The sequence below is a fragment of the Otolemur garnettii genome, unplaced genomic scaffold, assembly GCF_000181295.1.
Source record: "Otolemur garnettii isolate 467f Iridium unplaced genomic scaffold, OtoGar3 scaffold00073, whole genome shotgun sequence".
NCBI classification, from domain to species: Eukaryota; Metazoa; Chordata; class Mammalia; order Primates; family Galagidae; genus Otolemur; species Otolemur garnettii.
This window is the reverse complement of record NW_003852468.1, coordinates 7513006-7523901: the sequence shown is the minus strand read 5'-3', so window position 1 is coordinate 7523901 and position 10896 is coordinate 7513006. Positions and strand designations below refer to the sequence as shown.

Here is a 10896-nt window from a genome sequence, read left to right as displayed (position 1 = left end):
TGAGCTATAGGCGCCGAGCCAAGACTCTATCTTAATTAAAAAAAAAAAAAAGAAAGAAAGAATGGGTAGGCACCGGTAGCTCAGTGGCTAGGGGGCCAGCTACATACATCGGAGCTGGAGGGTTTGAACCCAGCCAAGGCCTGCCAAACAACAATGACAATTACAATAACAAAAAAATCCAGCCGGGTGTTGATATGGGCACCTGTAGTCCCAGCTACTGGGAGGCTGAGGCAGAAGAATCGCTCGAGCCCAAGAGTTTGAGGTTGCTGTGGGCTATGAAACCACGGCACTCTACTGAGGGTGACATAGTGAGACTGTCTCAAAAGAAAAAAAAAAAGAACTTTTCCCAGGAGCCTCTCAGCAGACTTCCTTTCATATTTCATTAGCTAGAATGAATCTCATACTCATCCCTAGACATATATTTGCAAAGAGCAATGGAATTACCAGGATTAGTTTAGACTGTGATTTTTTTATTTTTTGCAATTTTTGGCCAGGGCTAGGTTTGAACCTGCCACCTCTAGGCATATGGGGCTGGTACTCTACTCCTTTGAGCTACCGGCACTGCCTAAGACTAACTGTGATTTATCCTCTTTGTGGGAAGAACTAATCTTCCTTGAAATCAAAGGACCTTCCTTCTACCTGAAAAAAATGAGGATTCTATTAACAGGGAAGGAATAATATAAAGAAGTGTCACAGGCATAGATAGTGCCTGTGGCTCAAAGTAGTGGGGCGCTGGCCCCATATACAGGAGGTGGTGGGTTCAAACCCTGCCCTGGCCAAAAACTGAAAGCAAAAAAGAAGATGTGTACCACACTTTTATTTTTATTTTGCAGTTTTGGGCTGGGACTGGGTTTGAACCTGCCATGTCTGGCATTTGGGGCTGCCACCCTATTTTTATTTATTTTTTAGAGACAGAGTCTCACTTTGTCACCCTCCATAGAGTGCAGTGACATCACGCTCACAGCAACCTCCAGCTCTTGGGCTTAGGTGATTCTCATGCCTCAGCCTCCGGAGCAGCTGGGACTACAGGTGCCTGCCACAAAGCCTGGCTTTTTTGTTGTTGTTTTTGCAGTTTGGCAGGGCTCCAACCCGCCACCCTTGGGACATGGAGCTGGTGCCCCACCAGCTGAGCCACAGGTGCCGCCCAACACACTTTTAGATAATTATTAACAGAAACTGGATACTTTTTTTCTTTTACTATAATCATATCTCTTTTCCTCCTGGGCACATAGCTAGATTACATCTCCAAACCTTGCTTTTTAGTTAGTAGCATGCGTACATCTTCCAGAGTTCCCACCAACATAACATATGCAAAATAGATAAACGTGTTTGCTACGTCCAGGTCTGACCTTTAAAAACTCCCCATACAATGATCCATATTTACTCTTTCCATTATTATTATTGTTGTTGTTGTTATTATTATTTTGGCCAGATACAAAGGATACAGTGCAGAAATTCAAGGCTTCAAGGAATGATGAAGCCACAAAAATCTAGATGGGAAGGTGCCTTAATCCTTGAATGACTTCATGGAGCAGAGCAACTCCCATTATCCCTAGCCATCCACAATGGATGATGATGTGAGCAAGCAGTGAACACTGTGTTAAGCCACTGAGATAGGGGGACTGTTTGCTACAGAAGTTAGCAAACCCTCACCATTCATTTGAAGTGGCAATGAACAATGTCTACCACATTCCCTTATGCAAGCTTCTCTGCTAAGGATACCTAAAGGAGTTTTGGAAAGAAAAATCACAGGAATACCTCAGTTTTATAACCCTGGAGGAATAGATGAGATAGGAAACTGTCCATTCAGGGTTGACATTCATACTGAAGGCCAAAAGCATCCAGTAAGAAATCACTGTGGACCCAGTGCCCAGATATTGTTTTTGAATATAATTTCCCATGAAACAAATCAGGACTCCTTGGGAAAATGTCTGATTCGAGGGATGCGGCAGGGAAAGTACAAGATGAATCTGGAACACTTTATTTTGGAGACATGCTTAAAAAGACATGGGGCCAACTTGAAATGATACCCACTGAATAAATCTGAAACTTTCCAGGACCAAAATATTAAGGACAGTAATGAATTATAAATCATTGAAAAAATAATAGTCCATGAGTCTAGGTTATTAATAAATACATAAATAATTAGCTAGCTAAGTAAGGAACAAGGGAGGATTGGTATAGGCAAAAATCATCAACAGGCGCTAAATCTAGGGGAATATATTTAAACAAGAGCAGGATATCTGCCAGGACTAAGGTGTCTCCCCAAAGATTGCTTATTAACTGAAAGAAAAAAGCCCAGTAAATATACTGGGGAGAAATTAGACACCTTGATAAGGTAATCAAAATTAATATCACCTGAAGGGCAGAGCGATGTCACATGCCTTTGGGTGTGAGATAGCCTGAAAAGGAAACTATCACTTCCATAGTATTTTGGCCAGAGACCCATAACCTGAATTTAATTTTGAGTAAACATGAGAAAAATATAAACAACTAACCTCAAACGAGAGCAGCCTAAAATGAGGACCCTTCTATTATCAAATAAACAAAGGTCTGTATACTCCAAAATCTTCAAAGACAAAGAAAGTGAAGAAAGGCTAAGGAACTGTTCACATTAAAGGAGACTAAAGAGACACAACAGGCTCGACGCCTGTAGCTCAAGTGGCTAAGGCACCAGCCACATACACCAGAGCTGACGGGTTTGAATCCAGCCCAGGCCTGCCAAGCAACAGTGACAACTACAACCAAAAAATAGCTGGGCATTGTGGCGGGCACCTGTAGTCCCAGCTACTTGGGAGGCTGAGGCATGAGAATTGCTGAAGCCTAGCAGGAGTTGGAGGTTGCTGTAAGCTGTGATGCCACGGCACTCTACCCAAGGTGACAGCTTGAGGCTCAGTTTCAAAAAAAAAAAAAAGGAGACATGACAACTAAATGTAATACATGGTCCTAAATTGAAGCTTGTGTTGGAAAATTAAACTAAAATGCTAAGGATGTTATTGGATCAATTGACAATAATTGGAATATGAATGGTAGATTAAAGTATTATGTCAATGTTAAGTTTCCTGGATTTCAGAATTGTATGTTTTATATTTATGTAAGTGAATGTACTTATTCTTAGGATATTCAAGTATTAAGGGGCAAAGAGGCGTACAATTTACTTTCAAATGATCAGAAAAAAATGGATGTGTGTGCATAATAATATATCTTTGTTTATCTCCTATCTATCTAAGAGGAAAAATGTTAAAAAGAGGGACAATTTTTTTTTTTTTTTTTTTTGTCGAGACAGAGTTCTACCCTATGCCCCGAGCAGAGTGCAATTGTGTTGTAGCTCACTGCAACCTCAGACACAGGCTGTGCGCATCCTGCTGCCTCAGCTTCTGAAGCTGAAGCCGCTGGGATTATAGGCACTTGCCGCGGTGCCCGGCTGCGTTTTTCCATATTTTTCATGAGTCGAGTCTCTCTTACTCAGGTAATCCTCCCACCTCAGCCTCCCACAGTGCTGGGATTATAGGCATGAGCCACTGTGCCTGGCAAGAGGGACAATGATAATGGGTGCATTTCTCCATGTTTGAAATATTTCCAAGTAAAAGGTTTCCAGGGGGTCTGGATTTTAAAAAAGGCACTGAGGCTCTCCTGTTGGTTCCAGGGCTTTCCCCAGGTTCTTCCTCTTGTCCCGTCCTTCAGATCTTCACTCTCCTCTGGCTTTCCCACACTGACTTCTAGTGAACCTGTTGACTTCTATCTGAACTCTTTTTCTTCTTAGCCCCTGGATTCCCTACTTGTTTGGATCGTTTGCCTAGCTTTTTGATTCAGGTATTCCCAAGACATAGCCTTCTCCCGTTTGGCCTTAAGACTGCAGCTCCCGAGCAAGAGACTTCCTGCCTGAAACACCAAATTCAGGCTCTAGGCCCCCAGGGCATATCATATCCTAAATGAGACTTCAATGCTTCCAACTGCTAACAGCCTTCTCCCTTCAGCTGCCCTGATTTTGTCTGGGAGGAAACATTTCACACATCTGCCCCCTTCTCTCAAGAGTCCCTGCTTGATCAAACCTTCATCATTAATTTTCTACCTAGCCTCCCTTTCCCACTCCAGTCAGCCACCATCCTCCTCATGATTAGTCCTCTCATAAGACCTGTCTGATTGAACCTCTAATGCTCTTCACTGCCTTTCAAAATCTGACTTAACCTACCTTCCTAATTCCATATCCGGCCACTGCTCTGCTGGACTGTAAGCTCCTTTAGGGCACGGGCACGTCTTCTTCTTTGTATCCTTAATTTCTAACATAGTGTCTGACACACAGAAGACGCTCTATAAACGTCTGTTATATGGACAAATGACCCTCAGTTACACTAAACTTGGAAACTTCTTTGTATCATGCTCAAATAGTACCTTCTCTGATGCTATTCTCTCCCTTATTTAAGTCTTACATATACATGCACACATTTTTTTCCTAACTAGACTGTTAGGTCACCGAGGGAAAATATAATGTTTTATTCATATTGTATCTGACCTGGAGTCTAGAAGAGTGCCTAGCACAGAACAGGCACACAAGCAGTTTGCTGGATGAATGAACGAACGATTTTAGAGAGGAGAAAATCCTTGTAACCCAGGGCAAGGGCTCACACCTGTAATCCTAGTTCTCTGGGAGGCCAAGGTAGATGGATCCCTTGAGCTCAGGAGTTCCAGACCAGCCTGGGCAAGAGCAAGACCATTTTGCTACCAAAAATAGAAAAACTAGCTGGGTGTCATAGTGGGCACTAGGTATTCAGGAGGCTGAGACAGGAGGATCTCTTGAGCAAAGAGACTGAGGTTGCTGTGAACTATGACACCATGGCACTGTACTCAGGGTGACAGAGGGAGCCTTTTTCTCAAAAAAAAAAAAAAGTTCCTTGTACAGTGAGACAGACTGAGGAAATGACCTAAGAATGGTGACAATAAAGATCACACAAAAAAATACAAATAAATAAGGTACAAATAAGTAAATTATCTAAATACTTAAAGAAGTAGAGAGTCAATCAGCAAAGTCTCCCTAAACGTAAATTTTGAGAGATGTTTGAAAAGAGGAAAAGGACATAAATTGGGGAAATAGGAGATTAGGAATGTGTCATAGAGTCAGATTGAACCAAGACATGGTAAATAATTTATGTGTTTAAAGCTGACTCTGTGTGTGTGTGTGTGATAGTCTCACTCTGTCATCCAGGCTAGAGTACACTGGTGTCATTATAGCTCACTGCAACCCCAAACTCCTGGGATTAAGCAATCCTGCTTCAGCCTCCCAAGCAGTGCGACTACAGGTGTGCACCACCAGGCCCTGCTTATTTTTCTATTTTTTGTAGATACAGGGTGTGAAACCCCTGCCTCAAGCAATCCTCCTGCCTCAGCCTCCCAGAATGCTAGGATTACAAGCCTGAGCCACCATGCTCAGCCAAAGCTGACTTTTTGAGCAGAATCTGCTCTGCTCCAGCCTATGGGTTTCTGCCTTTCTTCTGGCTCACTGAAACAGGCATGTTTACACACTCTCTATTTTTTTTTTTTTTTTTGGGCAGGGTCTGGGTTTGAACCTGCTACCTCTGGCATATGGGGCCAGCGCCCTACCCTTTTGAGCCACAGGCGCCACCCCCACACTCTCTATATTTTGATGTTTCCCAGGTCAGCCCAATGTGAGAACCTTAAGTTCTTTAAATAGCAAGAAGGAAGTTTCTGTGGAAATATGCAAACAAAACTGCCCTGTGGGATTGAACACTTTTGCTAATGCTGGTCCTCTAGGGAAATAAACTTCCCTGTTCCCAATAAAATGGAACTGCTCCCAGTATGGTTAAGGCCAGGAGAAACACAAATGATTTCCTTTACAAGTTACTTAGCACATTTTGCAAAAATGTTGTCCTTTTTTATGTGATGGGGAATACAAGGAAATCAAGGATGTTAATGAGTGAGATTTGAGAAGTGCAGCTTGATAGCAAAACCTTGTCTTAGCTGCATCTGCCCCCTCATGTTTTCTTGCCATCAAGAGATGTTCTAGCAGTGGGACTTTGGTGTATGGGATCTGGCCCCCTCTTCCAGAGTATATGCAAATACTCATGATGCTGGACAGACACTTTCTAGGGCTGAGATCACTGCTGCCTCCAGCATTTGTGGGATGGGGATAAAAAATGAATAGATTATACTATAGTCTCCCTAAAAATGCCCACCACTTTAAGAATGTGAACATCTTACACAGCAGGAGGCGGAACTGAAGTCTTATAAAATCTCTTGACCAGGGAGAAGGCCACTGTCTTTCTATTAGGATAACCTAGTTTTCTTGCAGTGTCCATTTTCTCAGAATGTTGTGCCCAACACATCCTGAATACCCAGCCTTGCTATCTTTTGGTAGATGCAAGAAAATCATGATGTTAGCATTCATTCTCTGCACGTTTGAGGTGTTACGGGTTCAGATTACTGCTATTCTTTCTCACTGCCTAATGCAAACACAAGTTCCCAAAGCAGCAATGGGAGAGCTTTCTAATGATCTCCTGATGTACAGGGAGACTTTCAGATCCCATACACGGATGTCACCCTGCTAGAGCAAGTCTTGATGGCAAGGAAACATGAACGCCTAATCTGATTCCTCACCAGCAAGGGGACTTCCCGGGTACGCACCGTATCCCCGCACACTGCCCAATTTCTGGGGTTGTCACACTAGACCGTGGTGATGTCACACTGGCTAGGATGACATTTTACAGCCAGATCCCCTACGGCCACTAGGCACCTTTAAATTACCGCGGAGTCTACCGTGAGGAGGGGGCCCGAAACCGGGCCCTCGCATTCCAACCGCGCTGGCTCCTCACGGAGGCCCTCGCCCTCCCACCGCCATCAGTACAATGCGGCGGTTCTAGTGGGAGGGGCCCTCGGTACTTCCGCCTCAGTAGGTGTCATGGCGCCGGGTGGGTGAACAGTTCCGGCGAGGCGGGGCCGGCCGGATGAGGGCGGCTGCTCAGCGCTCAGCTCATCAGGTCTGGCGACAACGGCGGCTGCGGAGTAAGGGGCCCGGCGCTAGCCCCGGACGGCGGCGGGAGGCTGAGGCGGGAGAGCGCGGGGCCGGGGCGGCGGCGGCGGCGGCGGTGGCGGGAAGGGGCCGGGTGGCGGAGCGGGCGGGAGGCTGAGGAGGCTCCCCCCGCGGGACGGGCGCGGGGACGGCTCCGGGGGGCGGGGGCCGGGGCCCGGGCCGGCTCGCGCGGGGGGTATGATGACCCGGCGGCGGGGCCCCGGATCTCGTCTCCTCCGCCGCCTCCTCACGGCAGCCCCAGCTCGCGGCTGAGAACCATACACACCGGCGGTGAGTGCGGATGGGCGGGAAGGGCCTCGGTACCGAGTGACCTCCTGACGGCCTCCCGAGGCGAGGCGGGGCCGGGCGGGCGGGCCGCGGGCTCTCCAGGGGCGCCCGGCCTGCTGGGGGCGCCTTTCGGAGCCGGGACCGGGCGCCGCGTCCTGCGGCCCGGCAGGTATCGGCCGCAGGAGGGACTTAGGTTCCCAGGAAAGTGGGCAGGCTCTGGGTTTGTTGGCGGGGGGGGGGGGGGGACTCCCCATTCCCCTGCCACTTCTCTCCTGGGAGTGTTGTTGTCCTTAAGTGACAGGGGACAGCCTTCTGTCTCTACCTGGCTGGTATTTTCCCGGCAGCCGCGGTAGGTTCCCAGTGTGGCTGGTGCGTTGTACTTCCCAGCCCTGCTTATCACCATGGGTTTGGGTTATTTGTGTTGTTTGGGACCAGGAAGCGGTGTGGAGAGAGGACGACGGTGGTAGGGTGGGTGTGGAAGCTTTTCTTTTCCCTCCGCTGGTGTTCTGTAATCGTTAGGTTTGTAATGATGGTGTAGCCTACGTGGGACCTGCCCTCCTAATGTATATCTGTGCAAGGCAGTTCCAGAGGTCTGGCTCAAAGGGAAACTTCAGCTGCCAGTCGCCACTTTTCAAAGCTTTCATTAAAAACAAAAAAGAAAGAAAAGAGGGGGAAACAACCAGAACTCGTAGGTGAGATCTACACTGGTCACAGGGCTGTGGGGGAAGAGTCGTTTTTTGTACCTAGCAACCAAGACCTGGGGCTCATTCTCCAGAAGCGTTGGTCTAAGCTCCAGTTTGTTGTGGTGACGAACTGTGAGCAATGGCCTGTGTTTATGCTGGGCGTGCTTTCTTTCCTGTTTGAGGAGGGGGGATGGGAATAGGAGGGAAGAAGGTAGGGAATAGGGAAAAGCTCCAGTTAATGTTTTTTCTCCGTTTAACCGCTGATTGTGGTAGATTCTTTTTGAGGCAGCCCTGCATGCTTTTTCTTGTCTATTAGTGACACTTTGGGAATTCTCTGTAATCGCATTAAAATACTAGTTTCAGCTATATAGACTCTTCTGCCCCAGTCTCTCCTTCATCTTATTTGTTTCTTAGTAACTGACGAAAAACAGCATTGTGGCTTCCTGCTCCTGATGAAGTGGAGTTAAATTAAGTGGCTGATGCCTTCAGCAGAACCTACAATTTTGTTCTTGTTTGTGTAAAGCTATTTTTGATTTCTGGTCTGTAAAGTTTTTTATTTTCTTCTTCCTTTTTTTTTTTTTTGAAGATTATAGAGAATGCAAACCATTACCATCTTTTTTCATGTAAAAAGCCTGAAGCTTTCTGTAAAACATTTAAAAGTCTAACATTTTACCTAATTGTAATTCAGCAGGTGGTTTTGTATCTTTACATGTAATTATGTCTAGGTTCTGTGTTATAATTCTGGTATGATGTAGAATGTAATTGATTTTAAGATACTATTCCCAACTTGAAGGGTATTTTAGTAAAGTACTTATGGTCAGAACTGGAGACAGCCTTGTCAGTAAGGCATCTGAGAGTAAAATGGTTAATGAGATCTTAAGAACACACTGACTTCATCTGGCCAGTAGGACTTTTGCTGGTGATATCTTCATGAGTACCTTATCCTTATCCCTGGACATTGTAGTTTTATGGATTTTTGAACAAGTTGATTGGTAACTTGAGACAAACTAGAACTCCCTTCTAAAAGAAAAAAAAATTGTCTCAAAATTCACAACTCTTTGGGAAATAGAGTTCATTCTTTCTGTGGTTTTGTTTTAGAAGTGTAGCTTTATCAATGGTTTGTTGGTAGAAATCAGTGACCCAAACCTGCCTTGTAAACTTTTTACACTTGGAACTTAAGTAGCTTGTCCTATGTTTTAACTGTTCCTTTTGTAATTTGAAGTAATTTTGCAAACATGAGCTGCTTGATTGGCCATTTGTCCTTTTAAGAGCATTCTATATTTTTTAGGCCTTTAAAAAAACTTACTATTAAGTCTTTCCCAGTTTCTTCTCCTTACATTTCCAAGTATCACTTTATTCACTGATTTGCTTTTTGGTTCCTTTTTGTTGTTTTTGTTTCTGATCTTCCTTGTAGTTGTAGAAACCTACATCCTAAATGCCTAATTATGTCTGTGTAGTGCCTAATTTGGCGCTTAAAAATTTTACAACCTATTTTTACATTTTCTCTTAATTTTTTGTAAGTCTTATTTCAACACCAGTCTTAAGCTCTTTCATGGTAGGAAATTTTAGTTGTATTTCTTTTGGATTATTTAAGGGCACCTGGTAGAGTGCTTTCTTAAAGTCCTTAATGAAAAAGAATCAGAAGACCTGAATTCTTTGCCAGCATTAGTACTCATTAACTCTATGCAAAACCTGTTTGGCCTTTTTGAGTCTCCTTTTTCTCATCTTGTAATTAGGGAACTTTAGAAATAATTTTTTGACATCTTTTTTAGCTGTAAGAGTTCCAGTTCTTTTTTGACAGTGTCTTCTGCTCCAGTCAAACATATCTCTTTTCTTTATGCAGTTTGTTTTTCCACCTTCCTTGGCATACTGGCAAAAGTCAGCTTATGTTCCTGAAGGAGCTTCTCATCATCTGTCTGCCACACTGTTGTTACCTGTTTTCCTTCAGCCTTTGCTGGTTGATCTAAACAGGGTCCTCTCTTAGTGTTGTTTGTTTCATATTGATGTCTGCTTTGTTAATTTGACCTTTTCCTTATGTTGGAAACTCCTCGATGTATATTATTTTTGATTTGTTTCTTTTTAATTTATAATGTTTTGTTTTTAATTTATAATGTACCCCTGTCTTTAAAAGGTATAGTTTCTTTTATTCTAAGCTTTATAGACTCTTCCAGGCATCCTCAAACTGCGGCCTGCAGGCCACATGCAGCCTGCTTAGGACATTTATCCGGCCTGCCGGTATTTTTGCCGCTGCTACCTGTCCTGCTTAGCAGCCGACTCATCCCGGGGGCCTGGGGAACCGCAGTCTGGCTCTCCAACTGTCTGAGGGACAGTGAACTGGCCCCCTGTTTAAAAAGTTTGAGGATCCCTGCTTTAGACTGTCCTGTGCACATACTAAAATATAAAATAGTCCCTTTATACTAAACACAAAGCTCTTACTTTTTTTTTGTTCTATTGCTGTAGGTGTCGTTTCAAATATACCTAAGCCTATTATTACTGACTTTGATACAGACCAACAGCCTCTGCCAGAAGAAGTGAGCTTTAAGCAGAGACTAGAAGGATAAGTAGAAGTTAGGGAAAGAAGGTTAGGGAAAGGAAGACAAAGTTCAGATAGGGAACATTATGAATGAAGAAACTAAGGTGGGGGAAAGCAAGGCCTACTCTAGGAATTCAGAAGAGAGCATGCCTGGGGAAAGAATGGATGAAACGAGGCTTTAACCCAGATCTTGCAAGTCTTGATAATCCAAATTAGAGATTTTAGTCTTTATCCTAAGATTTTAAGTGCTAGACAGATAATGTGTTTTTGTTTTTTGTTTGTCCCCACATGTGCATTTTTTTTTTTTTTTTGAGATAGACTCTCACTTTGTCACCCTTGGTAGAGTGCTGTGGCGTCACAGTTCACAG

The 10896-nt window shown here is 44.3% G+C and overlaps 1 protein-coding gene across 3 annotated transcripts in view; it reads left to right on the top strand.

Annotated features, from left to right (window-relative positions):
- The window catches only part of HIPK1 (homeodomain interacting protein kinase 1), a 92650-nt gene that overhangs the window by 26868 nt on the left and 54886 nt on the right, over window positions 1-10896 (top strand). The window contains exon 1 of one of the 3 annotated variants that reach the window (XM_012807666.1): window positions 7199-7315. The exons of the other annotated variants lie outside the window; for them this stretch is intronic. The gene's annotated coding sequence lies outside the window, so the exon portion shown is untranslated. Of the gene's footprint in view, window positions 1-7198; window positions 7316-10896 lie in introns of those variants that run through there. 3 annotated transcript variants of the gene reach the window in all.